This window comes from Vulpes vulpes, chromosome 3 (genome assembly GCF_048418805.1).
Source record: "Vulpes vulpes isolate BD-2025 chromosome 3, VulVul3, whole genome shotgun sequence".
Classification (NCBI taxonomy): domain Eukaryota; kingdom Metazoa; phylum Chordata; class Mammalia; order Carnivora; family Canidae; genus Vulpes; species Vulpes vulpes.
The window spans coordinates 151,898,509-151,907,409 of NC_132782.1; the positions used below are offsets into that span (position 1 = coordinate 151,898,509).

The 8,901-nt window shown below is 65.6% G+C and overlaps 1 long non-coding RNA gene across 2 annotated transcripts; it reads right to left on the minus strand.

The window, feature by feature from the left end:
• Positions 1-1,931: 1,931 nt before the first annotated feature.
• Positions 1,932-5,897, minus strand: LOC112910525 (uncharacterized). 2 transcript variants are annotated; one of them, XR_003233257.2, is made up of 4 exons: positions 4,550-5,897; positions 3,529-3,783; positions 3,183-3,358; positions 1,932-2,801 (listed from the first exon to the last, which is right to left on the minus strand). It is a non-coding gene; the product is annotated as an uncharacterized lncRNA (long non-coding RNA). The 2 variants fall into 2 exon arrangements; XR_003233258.2 differs by having other exon boundaries at positions 3,441-3,783.
• Between the last annotated feature and the right edge of the window lie 3,004 nt (positions 5,898-8,901).

Below are 8,901 nucleotides of genomic sequence, written 5' to 3' on the forward strand. Positions count from 1 at the left end.
GGGGCTGAGCAGAGCCGAGGGGCACGGAGCCGGCCAGGGCCCGGGCACAAGCGGAGACGATCTCGGGCAGAGGAAACCACCAAGTGCAAAGGCCCTGAGGCAGGAGCGTGCGGCTGGTGTCCCAGGAACGTCAGAGCGACGCTGACCGGCCCTGCACGGGGACAGGAACCCGCCTGGGCCAGCGGGAAGTCGCCGTGTGTCCCCAGCGCTGGAGGGCTCCCGGAGCCTCTGGCACCCACCGCGCCCCGAATCCTCCTCACGGCCTTACGAGAAGGGAAGGCCCCACGGGAACCATTTTCTCCTTTTTACCGATAAGGAAAGGGAAGCTCAGGTGATCATCACTGCCCCGAAGCCGCTCGAATGCGGGGCCTCCGCCACACTCAGGGGAACGTAGCCCTTCCGGGTTCCAAACATGACGCTGCTTGGTCCCGACAGGTGCCACTTTCTGAACACCGTGGACCCGAACATTCACTGTCCACTGATGCCGATGACATGCATGCATTGCCCCATTTTACAAATGAGGAAACACCCAGAAAGTGTGAATAATTCAATCATACGCCAATAAAGCTGAAATTCAAGGATAATAAAGTTCCTATATTGGCTCCCCCCCCCCCCCAAAAAAAAGGTCAAATAAATTGCCGTGTGCACCTGGGAGAGATGCAGCTGGCCCGGGGTGCCGAGGGGCGCACGGAGCGGGCTCAGCTCAGGCCCGAGGCCCCGTGGCCCCGCCTGGATTCCCCACGACGACCACCGGTCCCGGGTCCCCAGGTCCCTGGGGGCAGGTCCCGGGCCGGCCAGCTCTGCCCCTCTACCCCCCGGGATTCAGGTGTGGACCAATCTGCGAAGGGCGTCGAGCTTCTGTCCGCTGCCTGCGGGGCCTGACGGCTGCAGACTGGCTTCGCCCCGCGGCCTGCGGTCCCTGCAAGGGGATGTCGCAGCCTTCGTCACCCTGCGGCCCGGTTGGTCCCCCTCCCCCAGGGCGGTGACAGGGCACTGTGGCCCCTTCTCCTGGGGCCTCCCCGCCGACCCAGGGCCCCCCTCCCCCCCGCCAGCAGCCCCATCCACAGAGATTTTCTCTCCTCTTAGTGCAAACCAGCTTGCAGGGTTCCAAAGCCCTGTAGCTCCAAAGCCCTGTAGACGCAGAAAACCTTCGACACACGGAGGCGTGTGTGACCTGGCCCGTCCTGCCTTCCCGGGACCGCGGCCGCCCCTCCGCCTCCGCGCCTCGCTGCGCCTGTACTTTGACGAGTCACGCGCCTGCCGGTTGGGTCTCCTCTTTTACTTTTTATAAAGATTTTATCTATTTATTCCTGAGAGATGCAGAGAGGGAGGCAGAGACCCAGGCAGAGGGGGAAGCGGGCTCCGTGCAGGGAGCCGGACGCGGGACTCGATCCTGAGACCCGGGGTCACGGCCTGGGCCGGAGGCGGCCGCTCCACCGCTGGGCCCCCGGGCGCCCCGGCTTTCTGGTCTCATCTTCGACCCCGTCTCCTGCGGGAAGCCCTCTCCGACCTCAGCCCCCGTCTCAGCACCCCGCTTACTTCGCCCTCACACTTACCACGAGTGTAATCATCTTTTTTGTTGACTTGCGTCTTTATGGTCTGACCCCACGCGAGGGTGGGGGTTCGTTGGTCCTGTCACCGTACAGCGTCTACACATGAGTTCTCCGCACACAGAGTTCATCGAATATCTAGGGACCGAGGGCCCCCGGGTGCTCAGCTGGGGAGAGTCGGACTCCTGACGGGGAGTCGGGGTTGAGAGATCAAGCCCCGAGTCCGCAGCTCTGCACAGGCGCGGAGTCTGCTCGACAGCCTCCCTCCCTGTGTGCACACCACCCCCCACTTGCTCTCTCTCTCCCCAAAACAAATAAATATTTAAAGGAATGTTTATGGGGGATCCCTGGGTGGCTCAGCAGTTTGGTGCCCACCTTCTGCTCAGGGCGCGACCCTGGAGAGCCGGGATCGAGTTCCGCATCAGGCTCCCTGCATGGAGCCTGCTTCTCCCTCCGCCTGTGTCTCTGCCTCTCTCTGTGTCTCTCATGAATAAATAAATAAAATCTTTTAAAAAAAAAGGAATATTTATGGGGTGAATGAATACAGGAATCTCGACTTTAATTACGCGGACCCCCAGCTCCGTAAACATGGTGCCTCTGCCGTGTCTATCCTCCGCGGTCTGCTGTCCCGAACGCCCAGGGAAGCATCCCGGTGATGCAGGGATACAGAAAGGAGCTGTGGTCAGGACCTAACTCCTGCTAAATAAGAACAAGGAGGACAAACTATACTGACTCAGAAGAATCCGGGCCGTTAGGCCGGGTGCCAGGAATTTGTGGCTTTTCCATTTCCTTAGGTACATAAGAGACTGGGATTTTGCTAAATCACCCGACGTAGGACCCCGTGCTGCCAGCCCCATGCGCCCAGCCCTTAAACACGTGTCCTGCTCCAGTTCAACAGCAGCCAGACCTCCGGTCGGCATTTACGGGGTTGGAGGTCAGGGCTGGCCCAGGCCTTCGTCTTTTCCCCCGAAGTCGGCAACGCTATAACCGTAGCAGCTGCTGGTCTTACGTCAAGAGCCTGCTGATGACAAGCACCGCCCAGTGCTAGGTGCTCCGCACGTCACGCTCCAAATCACCTTTGCAATGAGCCTGTGAGGACGATTCTTTGTCCGACCAATAGACGAAGAACCCGAAGCTCAGAGACGTTACAGCATCTGCTCCTGAGCCAGGCTCATCGCTGCTGAGGTAGGCAGAGACCGAACTCACGCTTTCTGATTCCAAAGCGAACGCCGTTAAGCTACGTTTTATTACCTTTGGGGTGAAAAAAAAAATCGCACCGATGTATTTGCGTTAAATTCCCTAAATGCCGTATTTTCTGATCCACTAAGGACATGTGCTTGTCTAAGGGGCGCCTGCGTCGGCTCCCTGGCTCTGCGCTGTCCCTCAAGGCCGAAGTGCTACCAGGGGTCCTGTCGCAGGGAATTGTCTCCGTTTACCTTCCCTAGGGAAGCAGCTCGCGGGGACGTTCGCGTTCTCCTACCTGAAGACTCTTCGAACAGGAGATGAACCGACGCCGGGGGCGCGTGGAGGAGCCCCAGGATCTCATGAAGTGGCTGACGAGCTCCCTACCCAAAAGGGACGGTGAACCTGACACCCTGACTGCCGGGAAGACAAAGGGTGGTGTCTGCTCACCGAGAAAGGTGGAAATAGGTGTGTTCCGGCCTGGAAGGAAAGTCAGATTGAAGGAGAACATGGAGCTCTTCAGCCGGACTGTGCACGCCGACGTCACAGGGCGGGAGCGTTGTTCTAAGCAGAGTCAGAGAGCAAGGTCTAGGCTACAGAGAGTCCTTCACGTCTGTAAAGAATCCCTAAAAAAGCAACTAACGTGAGTAACAGTCGAACCGGGACCCACGCGGACATCGTCTGAGGCCTTCAGAGAATCAGACGCACCAGGAGGCTCCTCGGACGCCTGAGCAGACCCACCCGGCCGTGCACGCGCCGTCTGTGCCCCGGGAGCCCGGTGGGGGCCCACCCGCACCTGCAGTGTCGCTAACGGCCAGTCACGTCCCGTTTTGCTACAGGAAACATCATTGCGGAATGCACGCCGGGTCGCCTCCTCGGCTCGCCCTGCTAGGGTCGCGGGTCCGGAGAGCGGCCTGCACCCGCTCTGCTCCAACCACTCGCCGCCTCCGCGTGCACACCTGTGCACCTGTGACTCGAAGACACAGCCGAGTGCGGCTTCCTGGCCGCGCTGCCCGCGGCTGCTCTCACCCACCCTCACGCAGTTTGTTCTCTAGACAACAAAGTGAGGGTTTAAAAACGTCAGTCGGACCATGTTACTTTGCTGCTGACCACTTGCCAGACGCTTCCGGTTACGCCAAGAATAAAATCAAGACTCCTCACTACGGTCTAGGGCAGAGCTTTCCAAACCAAGCTATTTACGAAGCTGCGACACCACTGTTCTGGGGAAGGATCAGCATTTTAAAGTAAAATGGAAAATATCAGTTTAGGGGCGCCTGAGGGGCTCCGTCGGGGAACCTTGGCTCAGGTCGGGGTCCTGGGATCCAGGCCTGGCGCCCGGCTCCCCGCTGAGCAGGGAGGAGGGGCTGCCTCTCCGTCTGCCCCTCCAGCCGTTAGTGCCCGCTCTATCCCTTCGATAAATAAATAAAATCTTTAAAAAAGAAAATATCCATTTATTGTATATAGTAAGGATAAGGATTATTTCACAAAACCTCTCTTTCCGAGGTGTGTGTGTGTGTGTGTGTGTGTGTGTGTACGGTGGATTCAGCGTAAAATGTGTTTCCCATGGGTCACACTTAAAGAGCTTGAAAGCCATTGATTGGCCTCAAGACTTTTTTTTTTTAAGATTGTATTTTTTCATTCATGAGAGACGCACACAGAGAGGCAGAGGGAGCAGCAGGTCCCTGCAGGAGCCCGAAGCAGGACTCGATCCGGGGACCCGGGGTCACGGCCTGGGCCGAGGCCGCTGCTCTGCGGTGGAAGATCCTGGCTCACATCCCTCCTAACGCCGCGGCCCGCCACCTGCTCGCTCAGCGTACCTCAGCCCTTCTAGACGCCTCACTGCGCCCTCCGGGAAGACAGGCTGGACTCCCCCCGGTCCTTGACGCCTGCCCCGTGCTCTCCTTCCCTTTACTTGCAGCGCTGGGTCCTTAGCATCCAGGTCACCACGCACGTGTCGCCCGCCTGCAGCTGTCGTGGGGCCATCGGCAACAAGCCCCCACCTCTCTGCTCCTAATGAGAGCCTCAAACAACTGTCGGAGGACGCCTCTAAACGCCAAGATGCGGCTGCCAGCACCCAGGCCTGGCGGGCAGGACCTAAGGGAGAGTCTGGGGGCTCACTTGGCAGCTGGTCAAGGAAAACCCCAACTTCAGGTACAGAACGCGGCTGCTCTGCGGGCAAGACACGGAAACGCAGACCAGCTGGCAGCGAGCATCAGGTAGCTACGGACACTGCCGTGGCTTTGCCGAGGCCCTCTGGCTCCGGGCAACAAAACCCTTAAAAATGAAAGTATTCAAAAAAAATTGTTTTGAAATGAAAGTGTTCGTCTCGAATTCCCTTCGGGTACTGTGGATCCAGAAGCAAAATCCGCACCCGACACCTTCCGTCCTGAAGGAAGGATGAGGGACCCAGGAAAGCAAGGACCTAGTGGCAACGGCCAAGGACAAGAGGAGGGCGGCGGGGGTGAGGGGGGCACCTGCCCGGGGAGCCGGGCCCAGGGGAGACCCCCGAGTCTGAGGACAGAGGCCTGCAGTCGCCCCACCCCGCCCCTCCGCCAAGGGGTTCCTGGGATTCCCGCCTCCACCAAGTGTATTTAATTCGCTCCGGGTGCTGGTCATTAAGGGCTGGGTGCCAGGCCGGAGCAGTGGAACTTTCTTCTGGGTGCTGCGGGGACCCCTGAGGAATTTCAGAGGGGAGGGCCCGGCGGGGGGGGGGGGGGGGAGTCTCCTGGGGACAGACCCCAGCAGGGGAGCCCAGCAGGTGCTGCTGTGGGCGGCACCCTTAGGGCTGTACCTGCTGGGCCACACGGGCTGGGCCGCACCTGCTGGGCTGCACCTGCTGGGCCGCGAGGAAGGTCGCCTGGGGGGGGCGGGAGGCCAAGCCCACCTGCTCAGCCGCGACCACCTCAGCCCGTGACCCCCGGCCCCCACCCTGTACCCCAGGGAAGTGCCGCTGCAGAGGTCACCCCGGGGACGAACCCGGGTAGTGCGCCTACACTGGGGCGCCGGCAGGTGCTCCCCGCTATGGGCTTCACCTCAGCCCCCCCTCCCGTTATTTTTTTTTTTCCCCCCTCCCGTTATTATGGTGGTCGAGGGGATGGAGACCCTCCCTCGGGGGCACAGCACCTCCCCCGGGGGCACAGCCCCTCCCAGAGGGGACACAGAAGCCCCCGCACCCCCGCCCCGCACAGTCGCCCCAGCGCAGGGCCCTCACTCGCCAGCCCGCCCCCCGCTGCCGCCTGCGTGGAGGAATTCGCCGCCCTGGGCCCCGAGCTCCGAGGGGGGAGCAGGGGATCCTGCGGCCGCGGGGCGGGGGTGTGACCTGGGGCGGGGGGGAGCCGCGGGGGGGTCGGGGGGGGCACAGGCCCGACTTCCGCCCGGGGAGCCCGCTAGGCCGGCAGGGGAGGCGGCCGCCGTCCAGGCGCACAAAGGTCGGGGGTCGAGGCCCGGGCGCGGGCTCCTGTCCGCAAACCTGGTCCCCGAGGGGCCCGGAGCGCACGGGCAGCGGGCGGGGGGCGGCGGGCGGGGGGCGGCAGGCGGGGCGCCCCGAGCTGTGTGCAGGCCCGCGCCCCGCCCCGCTCCCCGCCCCGTCCCGCTCCCCGTCCTGCTCCCCTCCCCGGCCCCCTCCCCGCCCCGCTCCCCGTCCCACTCCCCTCCCCGTCCTGCTCCCCGTCCCGCTCCCCGTCCCGCTCCCCGTCCCGCTCTCCTCCCCGTCCTGCTCCCCGCCCCGTCCTGCTCCCCTCCCCGCCCCGCTCCCCGTCCCGCTCCCCGCCCCGTCCTGCTCCCCTCCCCGCCCCGCTCCCCGTCCCGCTCCCCGTCCCGCTCCCCGTCCCGCTCCCCGCCCCGTCCCGCTCCCCGTCCCGCTCCCCGCCCCGCCCCCCTCCCCGTCCCGGTCCCGCTCCCCTCCCCGCCCCCCTCCCCGTCCCGGTCCCGCTCCCCGCCCCGCCCGCCTCCCCGTCCCGGTCCCGCTCCCCTCCCCGCCCCCCTCCCCGTCCCGGTCCCGCTCCCCTCCCCGCCCCGCTCCCCGTCCGGCGGGCCCCGGGCAGCCCAGTCACCCGCAGCGGGGCGGCCGCGGATTAGTTGGAGGGGGAGGCTGTGAATTCCAGAGAGTTCTTTCTCTCCGCCTCGCAGCCGGTGGCCGCGGGTGTCGCTACATGAAAGCTTCCCTGTCACTACGGATCATCGCTGCCTGGGCTGCCGCATTCCGCGGCCCCGCGCCCCGGCCGGTGACCCCGCCGCCCCCCGCCCTGCCCCCTCTGCCCCCCTCCCCGAGGCGCAGCGACGCCCCGGCCGGCGGGGGGAGCGGGAGGGGGGTAGAGGGGGTTGGGGGGCTGGGACGGTGCTAGGAGGGGGGTGGCGGGGGGGTAGGGGGTGCTGGGAGGGGGTGGCAGGGGGGTAGGGGGTGCTGGGAGGGGGTGGAGGACTGGGACGATGCTAGGAGAGTGCTGGGAGGGGGTGGCAGGGGGTAGGGGGTGCTGGGAGGGGGTGGCAGGGGGTAGAAGGGGGGTGGGGGCTGGGACGGTGCTAGGAGGGGGTGGCAGGGGGGTAGGAGGGTGCTGGGAGGGTGCTGGGAGGGGGTGGCAGGGGGGTAGGAGGGTGCTGGGAGGGTGCTGGAGGGTGCTGGGAGGGGTTGGCAGGGGGCGGGAGGGATAGAAGGGGGTGGGGGGCTGGGACGGTGCTAGGACAGTGCTGGGAGGGGGTGGCAGGGGGCGGGAGGGGGTGGGGGGCTGGGGGGGTGCTGGGGAGGTGCTGGGAGGGTGCTTAGGCCTGGCAGGAAACCCGCGGACCAATGCGTTGGCCGAGGGGGCAGCAGCCGGGGGAGCCCTCAAGCCTCCCCACGACTCTGAAGCTGGACCGACGCCCGCTTCCCCCCCTGCAGGCCGCCCGCACCCCCTCCCCCCCCTGCCCGCACCCCCAGGGCCCCCCAGGCCTCCCCGCGGCTCTGCAGCCGGGCCGACGCCCCCTCCCCCTCCCCATCCCCCCTGCAGGCCGCCCGCACCCCCTGCCCCGCCCCCACCCCCTGCCCGCAGGCCCCACCGCCCCTCCCCTCCGTGGCCGCGGGCCCTGAGCCGGGGAGGCCAGAGTCAGCCGCGCCCCCAGGCAGCGACTGCGGGGAGCAGCCCCCACACCCGCACCCCCCAAGCCTTCCCGCCCTTTGAGGGCAGGTGTGCAGCTGCCCCCCCCCCCCGCCCCCGCCCCGTCTGGCGCCCTCCCTGCGCTCCCCCGTCCCATCCCTGGGGGTGGGGGGAGAGTCTGTGCAAAGAGTTTCCCTCCCCCCCCCAGGAAGGCGAGAGCCGGAGACCGGGACCGGGAGGGGGACGGGGCGGGGGACGGGGCGGGGGCACCTGCCGGGCCTGGGCGCCGGGGTCAGGCCCCAGGGAAGCCGCGGAGACCGGCGCCGCCCCCGGACGCGGTGGCCTCCCCCGGCTCCCCCCAGGACTGTGCAGGGATTAACGCCGGAGAGATTAGAAAGCGCTTGGTGATTTGTAAAGCGCTCGGCAGAAGGTATTAGGATCATTCAATTATCTCACTGGGCTCGGCCTGGAGCGTGTTAATGATCCCCGCTCTGCGGCTCCCTGCCCCTGCCTGGGGAGGCCTGTGAGTGTGCCCCGGGAGGCCTGTGAGTGTGCCCCGGGAGGCCTGTGAGTGTGCCCCAGGGAGGCCTGTGAGTGTGCCCTGGGGAGGCCTGTGAGTGTGCCCTGGGAGGCCTGTGAGTGTGCCAGGGGAGGCCTATGAGTGTGCCCCAGGGAGGCCTGTGAGTGTGCCCTGGGAGGCCTGTGAGTGTGCCAGGGGAGGCCTGTGAGTGTGCCCAGCGAGGCCTGTGAGTGTGCCCTGGGGAGGCCTGTGAGTGTGCCCGGGGAGGCCTGTGAGTGTGCCCCGGGGAGGCCTGTGAGTGTGCCCTGGGAGGCCTGTGAGTGTGCCAGGGGAGGCCTGTGAGTGTGCCCGGGGAGGCCTGTGAGTGTGCCCAGCGAGGCCTGTGAGTGTGCCCCGGGGAGGCCTGTGAGTGTGCCCGGGGAGGCCTGTGAGTGTGCCGGGGAGGCCTGTGAGTGTGCCAGGGGAGGCCTGTGAGTGTGCCCGGGGAGGCCTGTGAGTGTGCCCAGCGAGGCCTGTGAGTGTGCCCCGGGGAGGCCTGTGAGTGTGCCCTGGAGGGACCAACGTTACAGAAAAAAAG